Raw genomic sequence first — 12,432 nt, 5'->3', positions numbered from 1 at the left:
GACCCGGTAAGGTTATGTCATGCCTAGCACACCTGGCCGGAGGACCTATTGTTATAGTTTCCTTTTAGCAAGCTTAGTGATTCTTCCATGAGGAATTCGTAAGACTTACTTTACAAGTTGTTCCTGATGGATCCCTTGTGTATCGAAAGTCCGACCTTTGCTTGAAGACCATGTCAATGCAATCTCGAAGCATGTATGTGGTACCCCTATCATCAATAGGAACATTTGAAGCATAATGCTAAGTTTTCTTTATCAATTATCCAAACACCGTTGTACGGGTAATATCATGAAATTCCTCCCCCCTTACCTCAATGGTTTTCTACTTTCTATCCTGTCATGGATATCATGCTCCGCTCGTGCTTGGGAAGGATATACCCCTGAAATATGTGTGTATACACATTTTCCTTTCCATTGTTCCGTTTAAAACTGATAATCACTTTTCCTTTCCGTTGGTTTGTTTAACCCTTCTTGTGATCTATATGGTCTAAGCAGTAATAATTCACTGCTTATCTAAACACCTTGGTGTACAACTCTGTCATTGAGACCCTGTTTCTACTGTTGATGACTTTCCGGTAACCGCCGATGGACGAGAACTTTGCCTATTGGTCCGCCTCATTCAACGAGTAGGAAAATGGTTCTCTTCGTCCCTCGCCCTTGGTACCGATGTTGTTGCCAACATAACTGACAGGCTACCCTCTGACATGCCTTACTTACATGATCGTGCAAGACGTCACCACCCTTCCTATTTTTAACCCACATGGTGGGCCCATAACCCACAGTTCCACAGGATCGAAACCTGACTCTCTTGTACACCTCCCAAAATTATTCCTCCCGCATGGACTCGTATGTAATTCATGAGCCACCTTCCGATGAGATCATCAATTCTGGCATCGGACACAATAATTATTCCGTTGCTTTGAACCCCTTTTCATGCCCTGTTTCAGGCATCGAACGATTGCCTGCCCACTTGGAACTTCCCATGGTACCTCCTTACTTTGCTCTCGATATTTTCTTAAGTTTCAATTCGAGAGTTACTTTCCGCCACCTTCCCCGATGTTATCGACTAGATAGTCAACCTTGCAGAGGTCCGTTCTCCCAGAATACCCCCCTTTTTATTCTTTCGTAATTACGATGGAACTCCCGAAGGAAGGATTACGACTTCGTCATGATGACCGGGAGCAGAGGAATGCAGACGTCAACGGAAGGGATCAATTTCTTCGAGAAGATCAACTAAGACCGAGAACACTCGCTAGAATTTCATAACCAGAACCGCCTCTTAAATCTCGGGACGAGATTTCTTGTAGTGGAGGAGAATTGTGACGCCCGGATAATTAAGCCACAGTAATCTCTGCTAACAATGCCACGTCACCACGATTACCGTTGTTAATCTCGCGATGATTCAATCCCGTTCGGATTCAAAATTCAAATTCAAGTTAAACAATAAAAGTTTTCAAATGTTAAAACCAAAATTTTCTGGATGTGAAAAATAATGCGTAAGTAATATTGGTGGAGAAACAACCTTTTTATAAAATGTTTGACCGCCCTAGACTAATTAAAAATAGTGGCTAAAATAATAATTTAATTGCTTTTGAAGTTATGAAAGTATTAAACTAATTATATTTTGACTACAAACTAGGTTTGGCAGTGGCCTATATTGTTGATACTAATTTTGGTGCTAACTTGGTTTTTCATAAAACTAAAATAAAAGAAACTATAAATGAAAACAGAAAAGAATAAATAAAAGAAAAGGAAAAAAACAAAACAAACAGAAAAGGAAAAGAAACCCCCCTCGGCCCAACTGGGTCTTGGCCCAGCCAGGCTGGCCCATGCCACTGGCCTACTTAGGCCTCCCCCACTCCAACGTAACCCTAACCCACTCCCCTCGCTCCTCCTCCCCCCACGTTCTGGATCGGGGGCGGCGCCCCTGCACTCGCTGTGCCCCGACCCTGTCGCGCCTGTCGCCCCGCTCCCCGCCGTCGTTCGACGCCACTACGCCGGTGCCGCCTCCCCGCCGGACTACCTCGTCTCCTCCTCGCCCCGTCCTGATCTGGGCGCCTTGCCGCGGCGCCCCGGCGACGCCACCGCCCGAGGACGACGTCGCCCGCCTCCCCGATTGCCACCTCGTCGTTCCGCTTCTCCACCGACCACCTCGAGCCGCTGCCTCCCCTTCCGGCTCACTGTGAGCCCCGCGCCTTCTTTTTCTCTGTGCTCCGGCCTCCCCTCCCCTAGCTCGATCACCACTGTCACCGACGCTCGTCGTCGCGCTCGACCATAGTCGTCGCGCTCCCGCCCTTGGCCGCGTCCCTTGCCGCGCCGAGACGTGCAGCCCCGCATCCCGGGCGCCTTCCCTGGCCTGCTGGCTCTAGCCGCCACCCCCCCTTTGCTGCTGCCGCCGTTCGTGCCCACACGGGCCGCGTCGCCGTCCCATCGCGCCAAAGCTGCGCCTGCACCCCGCGCGCGCCTCGTGAGCCCTCGTCGGCCACGAGCCCGCTCACCTCACCCGCCTCCCTTCGCCGGCGGCATCCGCGGCCTGGCTCGCCTCGCCTGCTCGCCGTGGCTGCGCTCCGGCGAGCCGCCCGCGGTGCCCCAATGGCCTCCGCTCGGGTCTACCCCGTCGGACGCCCACGCTCGCCCACACCCGCTATGGCCCCTGGGGCCTATGACACATGGGGCCTGCCCAGAGAACGTTTTAATAAAAAAATAAAAAAATAATAAGAATAATTAAATTAACTAATTAATTAAATAGTTAGTTTCATTTACATAATTACTCTTGTTAACTAATCTATTAACCCTGTTAATTAACCTTAATTATCTGATTAGATAAACAGTCAATGACAGACAGGCCCCACTACCCTGTTTGACCGGTCAACGCTGACCGCTGACGTCACGCTGACGTCATGATGACGCAATAAACGTTTTCGAATTAAATTAATCTAATAATTCCAAAAATGATTAAATCTTTTAAAATTAATATAAAATAAACCGTAGCTCGGATGGAAAAACTTTGTACATGAAAGTTGCTCAAAACGACGAGACGAATCCGGATACGCAGCCCGTTCGTCTGCCACGCATCCCTAGCATAGCGAACACACAACTTTCCCCCTCCGGTTCACCTGTCCGAAAACGCGAAACACCGGGAATACTTTTCCGGATGTTTCCCCCCCTTCGCCAGTATTACCTATCCCTGCGTTAGATCTCCTCTAGCACCGCGTATTGCCATGTTATGCTTTGTGATGCTTAGATTGCTCTGTTATTTATTGTGTCCCCCTCAGTTACTTCTTTCCGGTAGACCCCGAGACCGCTGCCGGTACCCCTGTGATCGACTACATCGACGATGAACCCTTCTTGCCAGAGCAACCAGGCAAGCCCCCCCCCTTGATCACCAGATATCGCCTATTCCTTCTCTATACTGCTTGCATTAGAGTAGTGTAGCATGTTACTACTTTCGGTTAATCCTATTCTGATGCATAGCCTGTCATTTGTTGCTACAGTTGTTACCCTTACCTGCTATCTTACTGCTTAGTATAGGATGCTAGTGTTCCATCAGTGGCCCTACATTCTTGTCCGTCTGCCATGCTATACTATCGGGCCGTGATCACTAGGGAGGTGATCACGGGTATATACTATATACTTTATATACATGACACATGTGGTGACTAAAGTCGGTTCAGCTCGTTGAGTACCCGCAAGTGATTCTGATGAGGGGGCTGAAAGGACAGGTGGCTCCATCCTGGTAGAGGTGGGCCTGGGTTCCTAACGGCCCCCGACTGTTACTTTGTGACGGAGCGACAGGGCGGGTTGAGACCACCTAGGAGAGAGGTGGGCCTGGCCCTGGTCGGCGTCCGCGGATACTTAATAATAACACGCTTAACGAGTTCTTGGTATTTGATCTGAGTCTGGCCAGTTGGTCTATACGCACTAACCAACTACGTGGGAAAGTTATGCGCACTCGACGTCGTGGTATCAGCCGAAGCCTTCGTGACGTCAGCGACTGAGCGGCGCGCGCCGGATTGGAACGTAAGCCTGCTCTTATATTAAGGGGGCTAGTTCTGCTTCCGGCCGCGTACGCAACATGCAGGTGTGCAATGGGCGATGGGCCAAGACCCCTGCGCCATAGGATTTAGACCGGCGTGCTGACCTCTCTGTTGTGCCTAGGTAGGGCTGCGACGTGTTGATCTTCCGAGGCCGGGCATGACCCAGGAAAGTGTGTCCGGCCATAGGGGATCGAGCGTGTTGGGTTATGTGGTGCACCCCTGCAGGGAAGTTTATCTATTCGAATAGCCGTGTCCCTCCGTAAAACGACGACCCGGAGTTGTACCTTGACCTTATGACAACTAGAACCGGATACTTAATAAAACACACCCTTCCAAGTGCCAGATATAACCCGGTGATCGCTCTCTAACAGGGCGACGAGGAGGGGATCGCCGGGTAGGTTTATGCTATGCGATGCTACTTGGTGAACTTACCATCTACTCTCTTCTACATGCTGCAAGATGGAGGTGGCCTGAAGCGTACTCTTCGACAGGATTAGCTATCCCCCTCTTATTCTGGCATTCTGCAGTTCAGTCCACCGATATGGCCCTTTACGCATATACCCATGCATATGTAGTGTAGCTCCTTGCTTGCGAGTACTTTGGATGAGTACTCACGGTTGCTTTTCTCCCTCTTTTCCCCCTTTCCTTTCTACCTGGTTGTCGCAACCAGATGCTGGAGCCCAGGAGCCAGACGCCACCGTCGACGACGACTCCTACTACACCGGAGGTGCCTACTACTACGTGCAGCCCGCTGACGACGACCAGGAGTAGTTTAGGAGGATCCCAGGCAGGAGGCATGCGCCTCTTTCGATTTGTATCCCAGTTTGTGCTAGCCTTCTTAAGGCAAACTTGTTTAACTTATGTCTGTACTCAGATATTGTTGCTTCCGCTGACTCGTCTATGATCGAGCACTTGTATTCGAGCCCTCGAGGCCCCTGGCTTGTATTATGATGCTTGTATGACTTATTTATTTTTAGAGTTGTGTTGTGATATCTTCTCGTGAGTCCCTGATCTTGATCGTACACATTTGCGTGCATGATTAGTGTATGATTGAATCGGGGGCGTCACACGCAAACAGAGGCCCACAACCACCACGAGACACCAGGCGCGGGGTGGTGGGTTGTGCCCTCCTCGTAAGTCGGTTGAAGCTCTACTTTGGGCACAAGGAAGCTTATATCCGGGGAAAATCATCTTAAAATCTCAGCGCAATCGGAGTTATGGATCTCCGGATATTTAAGAAACGGTTTTCGGCTAGATCCAAGGAACGTGAAACAGAAGAGAACAGAGAGGGAGATCCAATCTCGGAGGGGATCCTGCCCCTCCACCACCATGGAGGCCATGGACCAGAGGGGGAACTCTCCTCCCATCTAGGGGGAGGCCAAGGAAGAAGAAGAAGGAGGGGGCTCTCTCCCCCTCTCTCTCTAGGTGGTGCCGGAGTGCCGCCGGGGCAAGGATCGTGACGGCGATCTACATCAACAATCTTGCTAACGTCAACACCAACGTTCTCCCCCTCTATGCAGCGGTGTAACACCTCTTCTCTCTGCTGTAATCTCTACTTAAACATGGTGCTCAACACTATATATTATTTCCCAATGATATGTGGTTATCCTATGATGTTTGAGTAGATCCGTTTTGTCCTATGGGTTGATAGATGATTATGATTGGTTTGAGTTGTATATTTTATTTTGGTGCTATCCTATGGTGCCCTCCGTGTCGCGCAAACGTGAGGGATCCCCGCTGTAGGGTGTTGCAATACATTCTTGGTTTGCTTATGGTGGGTGGCGCGAGTGACAGAAGCACAAACCCGAGTAAGTGGGTTGTTGCGTATGGGATAAAGGGGACTTGATACTTAATGCTATGGTTGGGTTTTACCTTAATGATCTCTGGTAGTTGCGGATGCTTGCTAGAGTTCCAATCGTAAGTGCATATGATCCAAGTACGAAAAGTATGTTAGCTCATGCCTCTCCCTCATATAAAATTACAACAATGATTACCGGTTTAGTTATCGATCACCTAGGGACAAATAACTTTCTTGTGTGACAAAAGCTATCTACTTTTATTATCTTGCATTTTATTCGTAGTTTTAATCTCGCAAGTTCTTCTATTTTTATTCTTGTTCTAGGTAAAGCAAGAATTAAGTGTGCGTAGAGTTGTATTGGTGGTCGATAGAACTTGAGGGAATATTTGTTCTGCCTTTAGCTCCTCATTGCGTTCGACACTCTTATTTATCAAAAAAGGCTACAAACGATCCCCTATACTTGTGGGTTATCAAGGACACAAGCTTATGAAAATGCCAAGTTGTTTAAAGAAAAAGTCAAAAGATGGCATGACAAAAGGATCCAAAATGGTAATTTAAAGTAGGTAATCAAGCTTTATTGTACAACTCTCATTTTAGAATCTTTGCAGGAAAACTTCTCGCTAAATGAGAAGGGGCATATATCATTGAAGAAGTCCATCGCTCCGGAGCTTTCAAGATCAATAATGCCAAGGGCACTAATCCGAGAGTGGTTAATGGGCCAAGAATTAAGCATTATATCTCAGGTATGCCCATTAATATTGAGACTAATATTATTCAAACCATGACACCGGAGGAACACATAAAATAGACCTTCTGGAATGCTCCAGAACCCTGAAAAGAAATAGGTATGTGATACGGTAAGTAAACCGACTCCAAAAGTTCCATAAAAATACTTTTGTTCGTTTCACAATATATTAAAAATTAGGAAAATAATTAACAACTAGGCACTTGCACGAGGGAGCGACGAGCTTAAGGGGCGCGCCCTACCCCCAGGGCGCGCCGTGTGAGCTCGTGACTCCCCCGTGGACTTTCCTGACTCCGTTTTCTTCCAGATTACTTGTCTTGCACGGGGAAAAATCATTATACTTCTCACTTTTTGACCACCGTATCGCAAGTTTCTCCTCTATTCTTGTTTCAGGTTGTTTTTCTGATAGATCTAGATCACCATGGCGCCTCCAAGTTCGTTCAAGGACAAGTTCTATGAGAAGGTCATCAATCCTTACCTCTCCGAGGTGATGAAACACCCTTAAACCATTGAGATGCATGAGGGGGTGCTTCACATCCGGTACGTTCAAGGGCGAAAGAAGGAAGGAAGAGAGAAGGTCAGGCTCGAAGCTGTGGACCAGGAGATCTTCAAGTGTCAAGGGATGGTGGAGCACGGTCTCAGCACCAATGACTCCATGATTACCGAGTTCATTCTTGAACACGAGTGGAACAACAAGGAAATTGGAGATGCTATCTTCAAGCTCAACGACTGGGTTGATCATCTTGAAGCCCAAGTTTTTGATCTTCCAAACCAAAACTGTGAGTATGTGTATGTTTAAAGGCATGAGCTTAGCTGCAACTTTCAGGATTCGAGAAACGCGTTCATCCTTTTATGATGGGGAGCCTATGCTTTGGAAGATAGAGGACAATCCTACTACCTCATCATTATCATCACCGAAGAAAGGCAGTTGAGTACACAGGTATGGGCACCACCCTTGGCTTGTTCCAAGCTTGGGGGAGGTGCCCCGGTATCGTATCACCATCACTTTTACCATCATTATCTACCTTAGTTCGATCCCTAGCTATTTCTTGATTTACAAGAATAAAGTTTTAGTATGATTTAGTTTCGAGCGCTTGTTTCGTTATCTATCTATCTATGTAATCGAGTGTGAGAGTTATAAAATAAAGAGTAGTTTGAGTTTGGTTGCTTTACCTTCTAGCTTAAATCTTAGCAATAAAATGAATAAAAAGATCATATGCTAATCCCATGGGGAGTGATGTCTTCACATAAAAGAAGTATAATTGATAAAATTTGTTGGAGGTTAACAAACATAGCATTGGTCACTGATGCAATTCATGAAAAACTAATAAAGAAAGAGAGGTTTCACATATAAATATAATATCTTGGACATCTTTTATGATTGTGAACCCCCATCGAATATTCTATGCTCGATCAAATAGTTGATATTGGACAAGGAAGACAACATAATAGGTTATGTTTAAAGGAAATATGCAGGCGATCATCATGTTCGGACAAGGGCCTTCATCAACATCAACTCCGATCTGTATCAAGATTATGGAGGAACCATCCATGGAGCTCGGAGGCTCAATGTCAACATTGCCCTCGGGCGACCGTGCTGTTTTTTCTGGACAGTGAACTTGTATCTGCCGCCACCGCCTCCTCGAGTGTCGTTTTAACGATTGCTTCGGTGGAATTGTGCGGAATTAAGTCTACAACAACCATGCAAAATTTCGTCGAGTTCCGTTGGAGGAATCCCCGGCAATCTACGATATACTGGAGCCCTGTCAAATCTGGACTGGAATCTGGACGAGTTTAGGGCGTGGTCTCCAGAGCCAAGCTCGGAGGTCCTTTGGAAGATCCAACTGTTCATCTGCTGCTGAATTCTCATATCTACCACCCCTCAAAATTTCAGCTCGATCCGACGGTTCAAACTCCGGGAACCTTCCGATGAGTGGACCAATTTTCTGATCTGTTTTCTGCGCGAATACGGATCCGACCTGAATTCATGTTTCTTTATGAACGTGATATTGGACAACCTTTTTAAAGAAATTTTCTTCTAGGGTATTGTGCGTTGTTCTTAACACGTGCCCATACAATTTTAAGCCTTCTCTGAGGTACTCTTCATCATCACGCTGGTGTCAAACCAGTCCGGTAACATTGCTCCACGGCTGCCGACCTGCGCTAGACACATCGTCGCTTTGTTGAGCCAAGCTCATCTTCTTTGGATCATCATCTCGGCGAGCTGAAAAAGAGTTCGGCATCGCGAAGGATAAATCATCACCAACAACGCCGCCCCACGGATTACACGGAACGGGCACACCGGCATCGCCGTTCGGTCACTTCATCAATCCGGCTTTGACCGCGCCACAAGTTATGACCAGCGTCGGCATGACTGCACTGTTGCTTCTTCAAGCCGATGTCCATCATGCCGAACTGCTTCAACACCTCGGCTGACATGGCAGCTGCAACGTATCCTTACCTACCCGCTATGTTACCTCGGCTAGACTGGGGGCTTCACCATCTCTTCATCAACCTACTCCGGAGACTTCGATATTACCCGCCGACCAGCTTCGTCACATTAGCTGGACCGGGGGCTTTGCCTCGGCAAGCCAACCTTATCGCCATGCTGCCGCTCCATCGCTCATCGGGTAATGGGTGTGCGGATCAAGTCCCAATTTTGGGAGTAACCTTTTTTCAGATTGCTACAACAAATAAACCAGGTGCTATTAATCCTAGTAATTTTTTCTTGCTTGGGTTTATTTTTTCTGAAAAATTATTACTCTGGTTTGTTCCATCATCTGTACACAGGTCTATCAAATGATGGCCGCATTAACGATGGTTGCGCGATGGTTCGGTCCGTTTCCCGTCCGTAGTTCGGCGAACGCCGCATCTAGAGCCCGGACCGCCCTGCAAATTCAGGCTTTGTCACGCCTTCACTGCGTCACGCCGACGCCCTGCATCGACATTTTCTTCAGCGCCAGGCCACATCTCTTTCAATAAATTATTTTTGCGTGAAGCAATTATGCAAGCATTATATATATGTATATATATGTGTATATATATTATTTTTTGGACCGCACAGTTTTATGTGTGTAGGTAATCGATTTTGACTGCGTTACGCGGTGAATTCGGCACCACCAGCCGACCTGCATGAGACTTCAGCATCCGCCGATCACAGCTTCACCATGTTAACTAGATCGAGAACTTCATCTCGCCACATCGGCCGCGCAGCGTCGTCGCTTCGTCAAACTGACGTCCACCATGCCGAACAGGTCGACTGGCCTTGGGGCTTCATTGTCACCTTGCCGACCAACTCCGCCAGCTCGGCTAGACTGGGGGCTTCGCCTTACCACATCGGTCGAGCCGTGTCACTACTCCGAAGTGCCGAACTTCTTGCTCGAACACCTCGGGCTTGGGGGCTGGAACCACGGCCATGCCGAGGATTGCGAACCTTGTCGGATCTATCACAGATCAATGGGCGTCTTCATCCCGCCACAAGCCCGAATCGCGTCATCAACACCGAGCACATTAACCAGCTAAGTCGCTTTCATGCTCAAAGACTTTCAATTTTAAATTTTTTTCGGTTCGACCAAGCATTATACTTTTTTGGCAAAAAGTTGTTTGTGAAAAACTTGTCAAAACTTTGTTTGTGACACACAAATTCAAATACCCCGTTTACTTGGGGCTTCCTTTATGAAGCCTTTTCTCTTGCGTATGATTATACTTGTATGGCTTCGTTTCTTGTTCGTGTATTACGCCACAATATGCACCATGTTTACTTAAGTGTTCCGCAAGCTGGGTTGCCTCCTCGAGTGTCGTTTTAACGATTGCTTCGGTGGAATTGTGCGGAATTAAGTCTACAACAACCATGCAAAATTTCGTCGAGTTCCGTTGGAGGAATCTCCGGCAATCTACGATATACTGGAGCCCTGTCAAATCTGGACTGGAATCTGGACGAGTTTAGGGCGTGGTCTCCAGAGCCAAGCTCGGAGGTCCTTTGGAAGATCCAACTGTTCATCTGCTGCTGAATTCTCATATCTACCACCCCTCAAAATTTCAGCTCGATCCGACGGTTCAAACTCCGGGAACCTTCCGATGAGTGGACCAATTTTCTGATCTGTTTTCTGCGCGAATACGGATCCGACCTGAATTCATGTTTCTTTATGAACGTGATATTGGACAACCTTTTTAAAGAAATTTTCTTCTAGGGTATTGTGCGTTGTTCTTAACACGTGCCCATACAATTTTAAGCCTTCTCTGAGGTACTCTTCATCATCACGCTGGTGTCAAACCAGTCCGGTAACATTGCTCCACGGCTGCCGACCTGCGCTAGACACATCGTCGCTTTGTTGAGCCAAGCTCATCTTCTTTGGATCATCATCTCGGCGAGCTGAAAAAGAGTTCGGCATCGCGAAGGATAAATCATCACCAACAATGCCGCCCCACGGATTACACGGAACGGGCACACCGGCATCGCCGTTCGGTCACTTCATCAATCCGGCTTTGACCGCGCCACAAGTTATGACCAGCGTCGGCATGACTGCACTGTTGCTTCTTCAAGCCGATGTCCATCATGCCGAACTGCTTCAACACCTCGGCTGACATGGCAGCTGCAACGTATCCTTACCTACCCGCTATGTTACCTCGGCTAGACTGGGGGCTTCACCATCTCTTCATCAACCTACTCCGGAGACTTCGATATTACCCGCCGACCAGCTTCGTCACATTAGCTGGACCGGGGGCTTTGCCTCGGCAAGCCAACCTTATCGCCATGCTGCCGCTCCATCGCTCATCGGGTAATGGGTGTGCGGATCAAGTCCAAATTTTGGGAGTAACCTTTTTTCAGATTGCTACAACAAATAAACCAGGTGCTATTAATCCTAGTAATTTTTTCTTGCTTGGGTTTATTTTTTCTGAAAAATTATTACTCTGGTTTGTTCCATCATCTGTACACAGGTCTATCAAATGATGGCCGCATTAACGATGGTTGCGCGATGGTTCGGTCCGTTTCCCGTCCGTAGTTCGGCGAACGCCGCATCTAGAGCCCGGACCGCCCTGCAAATTCAGGCTTTGTCACGCCTTCACTGCGTCACGCCGACGCCCTGCATCGACATTTTCTTCAGCGCCAGGCCACATCTCTTTCAATAAATTATTTTTGCGTGAAGCAATTATGCAAGCATTATATATATGTATATATATGTGTATATATATTATTTTTTGGACCGCACAGTTTTATGTGTGTAGGTAATCGATTTTGACTGCGTTACGCGGTGAATTCGGCACCACCAGCCGACCTGCATGAGACTTCAGCATCCGCCGATCACAGCTTCACCATGTTAACTAGATCGAGAACTTCATCTCGCCACATCGGCCGCGCAGCGTCGTCGCTTCGTCAAACTGACGTCCACCATGCCGAACAGGTCGACTGGCCTTGGGGCTTCATTGTCACCTTGCCGACCAACTCCGCCAGCTCGGCTAGACTGGGGGCTTCGCCTTACCACATCGGTCGAGCCGTGTCACTACTCCGAAGTGCCGAACTTCTTGCTCGAACACCTCGGGCTTGGGGGCTGGAACCACGGCCATGCCGAGGATTGCGAACCTTGTCGGATCTATCACAGATCAATGGGCGTCTTCATCCCGCCACAAGCCCGAATCGCGTCATCAACACCGAGCACATTAACCAGCTAAGTCGCTTTCATGCTCAAAGACTTTCAGTTTTAAATTTTGTTCGGTTCGACCAAGCATTATACTTTTTTGGCAAAAAGTTGTTTGTGAAAAACTTCCTTGTCAAAACTTTGTTTGTGACACACAAATTCAAATACCCCGTTTACTTGGGGGCTTCCTTTATGAAGCCTTTTCTCTTGCGTATGATT

The sequence above is a fragment of the Triticum aestivum genome, chromosome 7D (assembly GCF_018294505.1).
Source record: "Triticum aestivum cultivar Chinese Spring chromosome 7D, IWGSC CS RefSeq v2.1, whole genome shotgun sequence".
NCBI classification, from domain to species: domain Eukaryota; kingdom Viridiplantae; phylum Streptophyta; class Magnoliopsida; order Poales; family Poaceae; genus Triticum; species Triticum aestivum.
The sequence above is the reverse complement of the archived record's forward strand: the minus strand, read 5'-3'. Positions refer to the sequence as shown.